Source organism: Choloepus didactylus, assembly GCF_015220235.1.
Source record: "Choloepus didactylus isolate mChoDid1 chromosome 23 unlocalized genomic scaffold, mChoDid1.pri SUPER_23_unloc1, whole genome shotgun sequence".
Lineage (NCBI taxonomy): Eukaryota > Metazoa > Chordata > Mammalia > Pilosa > Megalonychidae > Choloepus > Choloepus didactylus.
This window is the reverse complement of record NW_023637590.1, coordinates 3,327,149-3,341,271: the sequence shown is the minus strand read 5'-3', so window position 1 is coordinate 3,341,271 and position 14,123 is coordinate 3,327,149. Positions and strand designations below refer to the sequence as shown.

The window sequence follows — 14,123 nt, the reverse complement described above, 5'->3', positions numbered from 1 at the left end:
GCCTCCCCCTCCCCGCGCCCACCTGCTCCGGGCAGGTGCGGACGGCGGCGCGGACTCGCCCTGCCCGGGGACCGCTGGGACTGCGCCTGCGCGCGGCGCCGACTCCGTGGTGCGGACCCTGGGGGGGGGCGGCAAGTCGTCAGTGCGCGTGCGCTGCAGGGTCCTCCCCCCGCCCGCCGCGCGCCCTCCACGGCGCAGGCGCGTCCCGGGGCTGCGGGGGCGCTGCCGGGTGAGGCTCGGGCGCGCGGCGGGCGGCGGCCTGACACCCCGGAGCCGGGCACGGCCCCCCAGTAGGGGCCCGGGGAGCGGACAGGGAGGGTCGGGGGTGCGGGGGCCGGGCCGGCGACTGGGGCGGGAGGAGTCGGGAGCGGACAGGGCGGCTGGTCTCGGGGTCCGGGGGCGCGCTCGGTGAGGGGCGCCCCTTCTCCAGCCCCTCGACCCCAAACGCCCCTCAGCGCGCCTGGCTCGGGGCGCCCCGGGTTCCCGATCCCCGGCCGTGTGGCCCCAGAACCTGCCCGCGTCTCGTTCCCCGTCCTCTTCAGCGGCCGGCCTGTGGCGGCCACAAGGGTGGATTCTTAGGGGGTGTCACAGGGTGAGACCCCCTCGATGCGAGAGCAGCCCCCAGTTTGTTCCACCTGTGACCCGCCCGATAGAGCTGCGCTTCGGGGAGAGAAGCCCGGCTCCCCGGGTAGGAACAGGGCTTCTGGAGGGGCCCTGGGCCGTGCGCCTCACCTGCAGCACCTGGCTCACAGGTGTCACACTGCGAAGGGGGAGACCGCGTTTTACAGGTGAGGAGGGAATGGCCAACAGCTCCGCCCTAAGTGCCGTCATTACAGCGGGCCTACAAGGTCAGGAGTATTGTCTGCTTTTTAGATGAGGAAACCGAGGCACAGACACATTAAATTAATTGTCTTCTCCAGTGGAGTCCGTGCAGAGCTCAGACTCCAGCGTTTCTGACTGCAGAGCTGGACAGCAAGGAACGTGGGGGTCCCCGGGTGCTGTTCCCACAGCGCAGAGCCTTTCACCCTCTGTCCAAATGGAAAAGGCTTTGGGAGCGTTACAGGGCCCGGTCAGATCCCCACAGTCTGCAGACTGGAAACTCGATGCCCTCGGCCTCTTGTCAGGGTCACATGGTTGGTGAAACAGCTGGGGCTGTGTGGAAATCTCCGGAACACCGGCCAGCGTGGTCTCCATTCTGCAGCTAGGCAGCTGCTGCTACTAACAATGATGTAGTTAACATTTACTGAACCGTTTCTCTTGCCCTCACTCTGCTGTGTATTTTATAAATCTCATTTAATTTAATCTTCACGATAACCAAGCTCACTGGGGCACGGGAAGGTTAAGTAATTCAGGTCAAATCACAGTGCTTGGTAAGTGTCAGAGCTCGGGTTCGAACCAGGTCTCTGACTTCAAAGCGTGTGCCTTTAACCACTATCTAAATGTGTTCCATTTCGAGAGGCAGGGAAGTAACGCGGCATATTAAATTTCCATCCAAGTTTATAATGCCTCGAAGGGATGCCTTCTAGCAGTTTGGAAAATGTGCTTGTGGTGTGCAGGACGTACGAGTGAACCTCTGTGGTTTGAGGGCTCTAGCACAAACTGGGGGTTTGAGGCCATTCTGCACCTGTTTCTCTCCAGAACTGCCTGCCCCCGCCCCACCCCAACCAGTGCCGGTTTGGATATATTACTACCCCTGAAAAGCCATGTTCTTTAATGCAGTCTTGTCGGGGCAGGCTTATTAGTCTTTTGATTAGGATGGAACCTCTGATTGAATTATTTCCATGGAGAGGTGACCCACCCAACAGTGGGTGACACCTTTTGATTAAATTATTTCCATGGAGGTGTGGCCCCGCCCATTCAGGGTGGGTCTTGATTAGATCACTGGAGTATTTAAGAGAGAAGCTAAGAGCCGACACAGACCTAGATGCTTGCTGATGCTTGGAGACGCTTGGAAATGTGGACAGAAGGATGTTTGGAGATACTAAGAGATAAAGCTGAGAGTTTGCCCCGGAGAAGCTAAAAGAGGACGCCCAGATGCTTAGAGAGAAACCCCCTGGGAGAACAAGCAAGGACACACAGGAGCTGAGAGAGGCAGAAGCCCAGAGACATTTTGGAGAAAGCTTCTTGAAACCAGAACCCAGGAGCACAGGACCAGCATACACCAGCCACGTGCCTTCCCAGCTGACAGAGGTGTTCTGGACGCCATCGGCCTTTCTTCAGTGAGGGTACCCTCTTGTTGATGCCTTAGTTTGGACACTTTTGGGGCCTTAGGACTGTAAATGTGTAACCTAATAAACCCCCTTTATAGAAGCCAATCCATTTCTGGTATTTTGCATAACAGCAGCCTTAGCAAACCGGAACACCCCCCCGCCCCAGCTTGCAGCAGGTGACTTGGAGAGATGGGCAGCTGTAAACTGGACCATCTCGACCCCCGCCGGCCGATCTCACCGTTACTCCTGCCTCAGTGGTCCTCACCATCCCATTCTCTCGACCTCCACCCCTCCCTGCTCTGGTCTGCTCCCTCCACACAGGCCAAGTGTCCTTCTCCAAGGACAGACATGTGCCTCCAGGCCTTCCATGGCACCGAGTGTCCGCTCCAGCACTCACATGGCTGCCCTGAGCCACAGGAACCTCCGGGAGCCCTGGCCCTCCCGCCCGTGGGCTGCTGCACGTGCTGTTGCTCTTCTCCTTCTAGAACATTCTTCCCTCACCCCTCTCCTTCCATACGACTCCCGCGTAGCCTCCTGGTATCTCTCCGGAAGCTTCCCTGGCTTGTCAGTTAGGAGCCCCTCCTCCATGCCCCGAGGCTTGGGGGCTCCCTTTGTTGGGGCCCTTTTATACCATGGCCTCGTTGCTGATTATTTCCCTCTGTGAGCTCAGGGAGGTTGGCAGTTATATTCCCACTGCCTGGTTCATCCTGGGCCCTTCGGTCCGGGAAGGAGTTAAATCAATTTCATAGTATAGTGTGTACATGGTCGGTGATCAGTTCATTATAAAGTGGATTGGCTAATGCCGCTGGCACGTGGTATACCAGACACAGGTTGTCTGTTTCAGTGGGGATTTATTAACTTACAAGTTTACGGTTCTGAGACTGTGAAAATGTTCAAATCAGGGCACCGACAGGCGATGCTTTCTCCCTGAAGCCCGGCTGCCAGCGACTCTCGTGGCACATGGCGATGTCCACTGCTCTCTCCCTTCTTTCCCGGGTTTCGTGGCTTCCGGCTTCTGCCTCGGTGGCCTCCTCTCTGTTTCTGGGGTTTCTCTCTGCATCAACTGAATAACCTCGTCAAAAGGTCCGACCCCCAGGAGGTGCACACCCACAGGAATGGATTCGCTTTGAGACCATGAGCTTTCCTGGGGTGCAGAAAACCATCACACAGCTGCAAACCATCACACCGGACCTTGTAGGCTTTTTTGGGCCCTCCAGACGGCTCATACATGACCTGTTTACTGTGAGTCTGGTGTATTACAGCTGCTCCTTCTTGTGTCACTTGCTTTCTGCCTCCCCTCTATCTACTCCCCTAAAACCAGACATTCCTTAAGAAAAGAAAGTGGAAATACGTTCTCCAGTTGCACGGTACTGGGAGGAGGGGAATAGAGACTGGAGGCTGCCAGAATTTCAGTTCTGTTCACTGAAACTAATCTTTCCTTTAGATCTCAGTTTTCCTGCCATGCATAGCTCTAATTCATGAGCCTAATTCTAATATTATTTTTTTCTGTTTTTAATTTTGTTTTGTTGTATTTGAAAATCCTCAGGCCAGATTTCCCCTAGAGGAAAAACAATGGTTTTATAATGAACAGTGGGGAAATAGGAGTCAGTATAGGAGAACTTTTATTCTATAGTCAACTTTTCAGGAAGGCACGTAGAGCACAAGCCACACTTTTACATCTAATGCATGGTAATAAAATACTCCTTCCATCTCTACCTGGGATCCTACCTACTAATTTGATGTGTTTATCCTGTCACCCTGCTTTTGAGAGGAGGACTGGTTCTGCAGAAATGCTTTTCTTGTATTATATGTGCTATTTGAACTTTTTTATATGCGCAGACCTGAGTTTGAAGGTTGTTACCGTTTGCGATATCTGAGAAGGGGTGGGGGGCAGCAAAAGGGATGAAAACTGATGACACTTTGCAACGAGGAAGAAAGACTGAACAGTTCATTGGCAAAGAAATTCTTTTACGAGCCCTGAGTAATTTCCTCTTCCAGCTATATCAGAAAACAGCTGCCAGCTTGCAAGGTGTTTTGAAATGTAGCACAGCCTGATACCCAGCAAAGATGTGTAAACTTGTCCCCCGCAGGTATTAATTTCTTACTGTATATGTGAGGTGATGCTCTAAACAGAGTCTGAGAGCTGTGCAAATTACAGGAGAAAGAAGGCCACTGCTCTCCAACGATTCTCAACCCAGGCTACACGTGAGAATTGCCCGGAGTTCTAAAAAGGCCTCTGCCCAAGAGTGCGTCAGCAGATGAATGAAAAAATCAAATGTGCTCCATCCGTGCAGAGGCTACAGGGGAGCCCTGTGCAGCCACGGAAAGGAAGGACGTGCTGGTGGCTCTGTTACGTGGCCAGCTCACGACGACATCAGGCCAGGCGATAGAAGCCAGACGCCGAAGGACAGATAGGGTGTGATTCCACTTCTACGAAGCAACTAGAACAGACAAACTCATGGAGACAGGAAGTAGATTGGAGGTTACTGGGAAGGGAGAAAGGGGATGTATTTCTTAATGGGTACAGGGTTTCTGCTTGGGGTGATGGAGACGTCTTGGTGATGGATGGCAGTGACGGCAGCTCGACATGGTAAATGTAATTAACACCATTGAAGTGTCCACTGAAAAATGATTAAAATGCATTTTTTATGTTATATAGAAATACAGTACCACAATTTAAAAAAAAACAAAGCTATTCGCTCTGCAGGTGCCCACGCAGGGGTGTGTGGTGATTGCCGAGAGGCACGTGGAGCGTTGGTGGTTGGTCCCAGGTGAATAATTCCCAAGTGCAGCAGGTTGAGCAGGTCTGCCAAGCGATGCTGCTTGTTCACAATTGACGAAAGAGGTTGCTATTGGAGGCCTTTAGCTGCAAGAGGGGAACAGCACCCAAAGGAGGTGACTGGGCTCGACTGCACATCCCCCGTGAGCGCCGTGGGTCGGACGCCCTGGAGGTGGTGAGCGGCGTCTCGGGGGGCCCTGATTTGGGGGACGCTGTACCCACAGCCCAGTGCGTGTTTATTTGGGCTGCTGTGGCTTAGCCATCCCACTCTGTGAAACGGACTCTGATGTACTGAGACAACCAACAGCGGGCTCAGTGCACGTCCTGAAATTGTTGTACACCGCCGTTAGGGTTTTTTTAAGGGATTGTGTCAGCTGGTATATTTTTGCCTGTTGATGCACAGATGATCCTCATCCTGGAAATAGACTCTGGGTCTGTCGTTTTGACTTCTGACGTTCTTTCACAGTAAGGACAGTGTGCTGGTTTGGATGTATTACGTCCCTCAAAACGCCATGTTCTTTGACGCAGTCTTGTGGGGGCAGATGTCTTAGTGTTGATTAGGCTGGAATCTTCTGATTGAATGTTTCCATGGAGATGGGACTCAATCAACTATGGGTGAAACATTTGCGTAAATTCTTTCCATGGAGGTGTGGACCCCGCCCATTCAGGGTGGGTCTTGATTTAATCACTGGAGTCCTATAAAGGAGCTCACAGACAGAAGGAGCTCAGAGCAGCTGAGAGGGACGTTTTGGAAAGCAGCTGAGAGAGACATCTTAAAGACGGCCATTGAAAATAGGCTTTTGCTGATGCTTTGGAGATACTGGCCCAGAGTTTGCTCCCAAGAGCAACATTTTGAAGAAAGCACAGGAGCTGAGAGTGGAGCTGGGACACAACCCGGGATCAGCAGACACCAGCCACTTACCTTTCCAGCTCACAAATTTTTCCGGACGCCATTCGCCTTCCTTCTGTGAAGGTATACGCATGTTGATGCCTCAATTTGTTCATTTTCATGGCCTTAAGACTGTAACTGTGTAACCAGATAATCCCCCTTTATAAAAGCCAGTCCATTTCTGGTATTCTGCATAACAGCAGCATTAGCAAACCAGATCAGACAGTGACCACCTGCCCCTCCCGGGGTGACTGGAGGGTGAGCCTTTGCAAGGTGAGTGACACCTAGAGATGGAGTCAAACCAGCTCTCTTTAGAAAACCAAGAATACAGTTAAATACAAATGGTCCCTAAATCACTCAAGTTTCCTAGACCTTTTTGAGTTTATTGGATCTACAGGGTCCTCGGGTTGTGGGGCCACCCCAGACAAGGTTCAGTGTTCTGTAGCTGGAGGAAAATTCTGTTTGGACCCAGATATGACATAATAAACCTACATGGGAGAGGAATCATGAAAGGAAAATCGCAGGCTGGCCGTTCAACTCGGGGGCCCTCTCCCCAGAGCAAAGCTCTGTGAAGGAAACCTCTGTCCTCCGCAAGCGATTGAAAAACTCCTACCTTAGTTGTTTATGTCCTCCTGGGGGAGGGTCGCTGGCTCCCTGTTGTCCCATCCCATATTTCCCGGTTTTTCCTACCCTTGCTTCTCTACCTGAGCTCCTTTTTTGGTGTCTTCTCCCACTGCCCCTTGCTCAAGGCCTGTCGTTGGGCCCCAGGCCAGAGAGACCACCATTCTTGGCAGCTGGAAGGAGGATGTCACGAAGCTGGGCTGGTGAAACCCAGGAACCGATTTAGAACCCCGCACGATCTTGACGGGCTGCTCTCCAAACCAGCTGACATTTCACGGGGATAAATATAGGGTCTTAAGCATCAGCTTTAAAATACAAAAAAAACAACAACAACCTGCACTGGTGTAATCTGAGAGCGGTTCTGTAAAGTGCTATGAAGATGTAGTTTTTAAACTGCCCCTGAACTAACCGAGCCTTAGGATGTAACTTCCGGAAAAGTCCTTGGTATCATCAGTCTTCATAGACTTTGATTTATCAGGTTGCCTTTCTTAAGCTAGGAAAAGCTGGATGATAGGTTTGAGATGTAAAGTATGTTTTCTTAAACTGCAGATGAACTAAGCCTGATTGCCTAAAACAAACAACTTTATTCCTAATTCATCATTTCACATCCCTGCGTGAGGCGGTGTTCCAGGCCCTGGCGGCGAGTAAGACGGAAAGCAGGCAGATGCAGCAGGAAAAAGGCACCGAGCACGAAACATGGGGGTGTTCGGTGCAGCTGGAGCTTTGTGGGCTTATTTGTTCTGGGCAATCGATGTTTTCAATAAGGGTTTTCAAAAACCCAAATGCAGCTCTCCCCATCAGACCCCATCCCTAAGCCCTTTATATAGAGAAAACCCGGGGGTGTCAGGTTAGTAATTTCTTTTTCCTGGTCCTCTAGTATCGTATTCGAATTTGGATTCATTTAATCGCAGGTCTTAAGAACTGAAAAGGATCGTTAGATAGCATCTTGTCTACTTTTTTTTAATGCATTTTTTTATTGTGAACGTTAACATATATGCATAACAGTGATAACTTTCAAAGTGCGATTTAAAGTATCTCGTCTGCGTTTGATGAACTGAACTTCTGTGGGCTGTTTTAAGTGTGTAGCTAGGTCACCCATCAGAACAACTAACTAGGAATCAGGAGTCCTGAGTTGCTTCTACTAACTAGTTTCAAAAGCAAACAGACTGGCTTTGGGCATGTCACTTTCTCTGGTTCTCTGCTTCTGCATCGGAATAAAGTTTGGTGGTATTTTCAGTGTGAAAGTTCCCTTTGTGAGATTGTCCTCTGTTTATCGTTTCTGATAAATGGTAATTGGGTTCTCTAGTTCTGGTGACGTGAAAACCGCCCCTGCGTGTTTCCAGTGACTCACAGATCCCACCCCCGGTCGAGACCCCCCGTCTTCGTTTCTTCTCGTTTGAACGTCTCTAACTTATTTTTGGACCCGCTGCCCTCAGATATTAAAGCACTGTCTTATGTCGGTGAGATACTTTTCTGTTCTTCAAATGCCATCAATGTGTGTGTATGCTCTTTAAAGGGGCTTGACTCGATTGCTGATTTTTAAGAACCTAGTATACTCGAGAGATCGGGTACAAATTTTTGATGATATTTGGAGTTGAATTCAGAATGCTGCCATATTACTCCCACCATTGGTCCCCAAATTAGGAATAAAGCGACAATTTAGAAAATCTAGGCCAGTCCCAGGCTACTACAGCCCACAAAATGAATTAGTTGAGGAGGCTAAGAATGGTTGCTTTCCAACATGTGACCTCCTTTGTTTTATTTCTGTCTCCATTCACTACCACATTATTTTGAGGCTAATTCCAGACAGCATATTTAATTTTTAAATACTTTAATATGTGTCTGTAAAAGAGAAGAACTCTATATTTTTAAAAAAATGTGAAATACATCGTCAATGTTAAATTTCCCCATCTCAGATTTTTTATATGTTTGGTTTGCTTGAATCAGGATTTGGGGGTAAAAAATGATCAAATATTGACATCTTCATAAAGCTCAAAGTAATATTCATTGTTTGTCTCCTTTGGGTAGGTGGGCTCTGGAGAGCGTGACTATGGCTTATTTTTCTTGCTGTTTCCGGGTTCTAGCATGGTGGCTGGTGACTAGTGTGAATTCAACTCTTATTTATTGAATGAAGTGTGACGATTACTTGCTTTAGGAGAGCGGTTTCTTTCCTCAGTTTCATTCATGGCTCCTACCTGTCAATTAACCTGATATTCGAGATTGCTCCATGTGGCTTTGAGATAATTCGGAGACGTTGGGATAAACACAGACTTCACGGAGAAGGAAGACGTCCTGGAGGAGAAGGATGATACTGGGAGAGTTGCCGAGCAGTTAAATGTGCTGCGCTTCACCTCCCTGGATATGGGAAATGGCTTGGGACTCTGCTGGTTTGAATCTATTCTGTCCTCCACAAAAGCCATGTTCTTTAATGCAGCCTTGTGGGGACAGACTTATTAGTCTTTTGATTAGGGTGGGACCTTTTGATTGAGTGTTTCCACGGAAATGTGATTCACCCAACGGAGGATGAGACCTTTGGTTGGGTTATTTCTACATTCAGGGTGGGACTTGGTTGGTTCAGTGGAGTCCTTAAGAGAAGCTAAGAGCCAACACAGACACTGATGCTGGGAGACGCAGACAGAAGGATGTTTGGAGATGCTGAGCTAAGAGATGAAGCCCAGAGTTTGCCCTGAAGAAGCTAAGAGACATCCCTCAGACGCTTAGAGAGAAACGCCCCAGGAGAACCAAGCAGAGCTGAGGGAAGCTAAGAGAGACAGAAGCCCAGAGACACTTTGGAGAAAGCCATTTTGAAACCAGAACCGGGAAGCAAAGGACCAGCAGACACCAGCCACGCGCCTTCCCAGCTGACAGAGGTGTTCCGGACGCCATTGGCCTTTCTTCAGTGAAGGTATCCTCTTGTTGATGCCTTAGTTTGGAAACTTTTATGGCCTTAGGACTGTAAATTTGTAGCCAAATAAATCCCATTTATTAAAGTGTTGGGAAGCGGCCTTGCCTGCCTGTGGTTCTTGGAGCCTCCAGAGAGCTTTCTGCATAACATTTATTTGTTGAAAGAAAATCGGCTTGATCTTTTATAGCAGGACTCTGGGCTTAATTTACCTTAATTTTAGCAATCCATATCCAGTCCTTTGTGCCAGGTTAACAGTATCTGTGCTATACCAGTGTGCAGGTGGGGAAAGAGGTGTAGGAGTAACAAACAGGCTGGGTGTTTTCAGCAAATTAAAGCCTCAGTGTGTTTAAAAATGCCCGTGGTTGATTGTGTGTGCTGGATTTTAGACTTTCGCCAACCTAATAGCAGCCAGTGTATAATTCATTGCTTGATCCCACTGTAATCTTGACAAGATGGATAAGGAGTCCAGCACATTACAAGGAGCATTCTTGTGTGTGTGTGTTAAATTACAGGAGAATCATAAGAATAGCCCACATGCATATTCAGACAACACTGAAGTGCAAACAGTGCAGAGAGAAAGCAGCCCCCGGCCCTGGACTGGAGATGGGCACTGGAAAGCTTGGTGTGTGTTGTGTGATCAGCCCAAGAGCATTTATTAGGGACCGTCACCTACAGAGAGCTGCGGCCACTCACTTCGGACCAGAGAGGGCAACTCCCCACCCGGGGCAGCTGCTCTGAGGGGATGGGGGCCGGGTGGCAAAGGGGCCGGGTGCCAGAGGCTCCGTGCACGTGTTGGGAAAACCTCTGGGTGTGAGCTCTTTTTCCAAAACAAGTGGCAGTCGAGGCGGGCAGCGTTCGAGGTTCCAGCGGCCAAAACTTTGCAAGTTTCCAGCGGGTTATGGACAGACAACTGTGGTTTTTCATGTCTCAGAAGGCACATTCCTTTTGTCTAATACTTTGGGTTAAGTTGTCCTTTCGGCATCCTGCGGAATGTTCCAGAGCGATATCCCGCACACGCAGAGAGCCTGGGCTGCCCCCAGTGGGTCACTAGTCTCCTTGCGGCGACCCCAGGTTGGAACGTGAAGAGAATTTCTTACGGTCGTGACACTAGCAGTGGGTAGGTTCTGTTTTTAAAAACAAACCTTATTTCACTACAGTCGTGAAATAATAGCTTGGGTTGTTTTTTTCTTTTTCTTTTCTTTTTCCTATGAGTTTTTATTTGCTTTTTCGGCAGACTCGCTTGGGAAGGAAGTTGCCCCCCAGTTCATCCTTTCTACACTCAAATGAAAGTGTGTTTCACACACGCAGGATGGCAGCTCAGAGCCCACTCTGGGCACACCTGGCTCCATCGGTAATCTGCTTTGTGTCGGGAAAGACGTCGTAACCTGAAAGCCTGTATCTCACAGGTGTAAATGTGTGTGACATCCTTGCCTTGTGGGTCGGGCAGGGACACGTGCAGGCGCTTGGCCGTCCCAGGCGGTGGTCACACAGCCTGCCCCACTCAGCGGTGGGATGTCCAGTACGTTTTTGATTCAGTGCTGCAAAAGACAGAGAAAGTTCAGCCCCTGATCTGGGGGACTCTGTGTCTATAGCAAAGGAGGAAATGTAGATTAAAGAATTTTACAGTCTAATTTGCGACGTCTAGACGGTGGTTATTTTTATGCAGATGGTCTTTGGCCTTTGCTGCTAGCACCTGTACCAGGTGATGCCACACACCTGTACGGGTGATGCCACACACCTGTACCAGGTGATGCCCCACACCTGTATGAAGTGATAACACACACCTGTACGGGTGATACCACACACCTGTACCAGGTGATGTCCCACACCTGTACAAGGTGATACCATATACCTGTACAAGGTGATACAAGGAGACAGGTGTTCAAGGGTCAAGTCAATAGTGGGAGGGTTTGGGTTGAGCAGAAATAAGGGTTTAGAAATAAAGGAACTTTGTCTCAGTAGGTTGGGGCAGGGAAATTATAGAAATAAGCATGGTTCCTGGTAGAGCGATACAGACTTCCTGTGTGTGTGTTCACTGGGGATTTTCTTTGGCACTTATCACACTCATGGGTCTTTATTTAGGCCAGGTGCAGGTGTAAATGGCCTTTGGAGAAAGGTGCCTAATTTCATTTTACACACACAGAAACATCCCATCTACTTCCAGAAAATCTGCCAGACCCACTGACGTTTATTTTAACCTCAGACTCGCCCAAGAGGTGTTCATTTAAATCAGACTGAGGTGAACTTTATGAAACGTAGGGAAGTGTTCTAAGCAAACGCTCTTGGCTGGTTCTCGGTGGCTGCTTTCCTTTTGGAGAAAGCAGGTCTTGGTTTCTCTCATCCCCTTTGCCTCTGCGAGATTTCCTTCCTCCTGAGGCTTTATGGGTGGTCTTGCCTGCTAAGCTTTCCCTGATCCTGTTCTGTGGGACCCGCCCCACCCCCAGCTGACCCCTTCCTTTCTGCATCATGCGTAGCCTTCTTCACACTCTCCCGGGGATATCCTCACTCTCATGCCTGCTGGACTGGAAACTCCTCGAGAGCCAATCTACAGGCTACTGTCGGCCCCTCGGCTGCATCTACCCGCAGCCTACCGCCGGCCCCTCGACTGCATCTACATGCAGCCTACCGCCGGCCCCTCGGCTGCATCTACATGCAGACTACCGTCGGCCCCTCGGCTGCATCTACCCAAAGCCTACTGTCAACCCCTTGGCTGCATCTACTTGCAGCCTACTGTCGGCCCCTCGGCTGCATCTACGTGCAGCCTACTGTCGGCCCCTCAGCTGCATCTACTTGCAGCCTACTGTCGGCCCCTTGACTGCATCTGCGTGCAGCCTACTATTGGCCCCTCGGCTGCATTTACCCACAGCCTACTGTCAGCGCCTCAGCTGCATCTGCTTACAGGCTACTTATAGCCTACTGATCAGCCCCTTGGCTGCATCTACTTACAGGCTGCTGTTGGCCCCTCAGCTGCATCTACCCACAGCCTACTGTCAGCCCCTCAGCTGCATCTACTTTAAGGCTACTGTTGACTCCTCGGCTGCATCTACCCACAGCCTACTGTTGGCCCCTCGGCTGCATCTACCTGCAGGCTACTGTCAGCCCTTCGGCTATACCTACTTACGGCCTACTGTCGGCCTCTCAGCTGCATCTAATTACAGCCTACTGTTGGCCCCTCAGCTGCATCTAATTACAGCCTATTGTCAGCCCCTCGGCTGCATCTACTTACAGCCTACTGTTGGCCCTTCGGCTGCATCTACTTATGGCCTACTGTTGACCCCTCAGCTGCATCTACCCACGGCCTGCTGTCGGCCCCTCAGCTGCATCCACTCCAGGGATTGAAAGGGAGCAAGCTACGCCAAAGTGTGCTGCAGCTGTTTACTTAATGTTAACTTTTCTAAACCCGTTTGATTTTCCTTCCTCCTCCTGTTGTCTTTGCTAAGAAAAATTAAAAAAGCTAGGTTCAATCTAATCTATTTCAGAGGGAAAACTTAACTTTCACCAAATGCCTCTTTTCCTTTTAGCTCGAAAACCCGGGGATCCGTCCAGACGATGTTGGATTCAGCATGCCAACGATGGAATTGGACGGCTTTTCATGTGTCCGAGAGAACTTCGGTCAGCTGGCTCTTGTGCTGCTCGCTGACCAAGGGAGCCGGCCATACCAACCCGACAGCCCATCTCTGCGGAAACTGCCGGCAGGAACCTCGGGTGACAGCTCCGGAAGGTGAGCCCGGTGGGATCTGAGAAGGGAGTTTGATCCCACGTTAGCTGTTTTGTTACTTTACTGTTGGATGCGTGTCGGCAAACTCACAGCAATGCATCACTGGTGTATCAAACTGAATTTCCAACGTTTTTAGCAAAAGCTGTGCTTTGCCAAACGAGAGACCCCCGAGCACCATAGTGCCCGATTCCCCAAGAGCGAGAGTGCCCAGGGCCCTCTCCCCAGGGGTGGGGGGTCTGTGTTGGGAAACGCGTTCACGGCAGGGTGGGCCGGCACTCCCTCCTGAGGGGGCTGCTCCATGCTGGGGCCCCGTGCTCCTCGGATGGAAGCTGTGCACGTTAGCTGTCTTGTGAAACACATCAGTAACGGCGCTGCCTTCGATTAATAGAATTTCACTTCCCCAGCTGGGGAGCCTTGGGTGCTTGGAACCGCCTCGTCGCCTGGAGAACGTGGGATCTTTGTACACTGCCTTGATTTGGGAAGTGAAAAGATGATGTGTAGCACGGGCTTGTTAATATTGTACATGAAGTGCATTATCAGTTACCTTGCAAAGCGAATGATGTTCCTGCACCTAAAATTCACGAATGCTGAATGTTGGCTTTGCCCCTGCTTCTATTTTGTTAAAGAAATAGGGTCCACCTTGTCGTTTTTATAGGTCGATGGACATCTTTCTGTTTAAAAAAAAATGGCTGAATCTTTGTTTCCTTTTTCAAAATGACCTCTGTCCCGTCACCAACTCCCCCTTTTTCCTTGCAGTCTTGTCAAAGTCTATTTTTGAGCACATAGTGAAAGCAGTGTAAACTATTTTAGTCTTAATTGGAGAAACTATTAAAATTAATGGGTTCTTAATGGTTCCCTTCTGTCACTCTGTCACCTATCCTTTGGCTGTTTCGGATAGAGTATTTCCTCACCTTGTAGTGTTTGCTTTTCCGCATTTCTTATTGTCTCAGTTCTTTTGGGAGATCTGACCCCGTGTGTTGCTTGCTGTTTGGCATCCTCAG

At 50.0% G+C, this 14,123-nt stretch overlaps 1 protein-coding gene across 4 annotated transcripts in view; it reads left to right on the top strand.

Moving 5' to 3' along the window:
- Nucleotides 1-14,123, top strand: part of CLTCL1 (clathrin heavy chain like 1) — a 43,180-nt gene that overhangs the window by 2,621 nt on the left and 26,436 nt on the right. For 2 of the 4 annotated variants that reach the window (XM_037823636.1, XM_037823635.1), the window contains exon 2: nt 12,926-13,125. The gene's annotated coding sequence lies outside the window, so the exon portion shown is untranslated. Of the gene's footprint in view, nt 1-167; nt 230-349; nt 789-12,925; nt 13,126-14,123 lie in introns of those variants that run through there. The other 2 variants (XR_005214895.1, XR_005214894.1) reach the window with 2 other exon arrangements.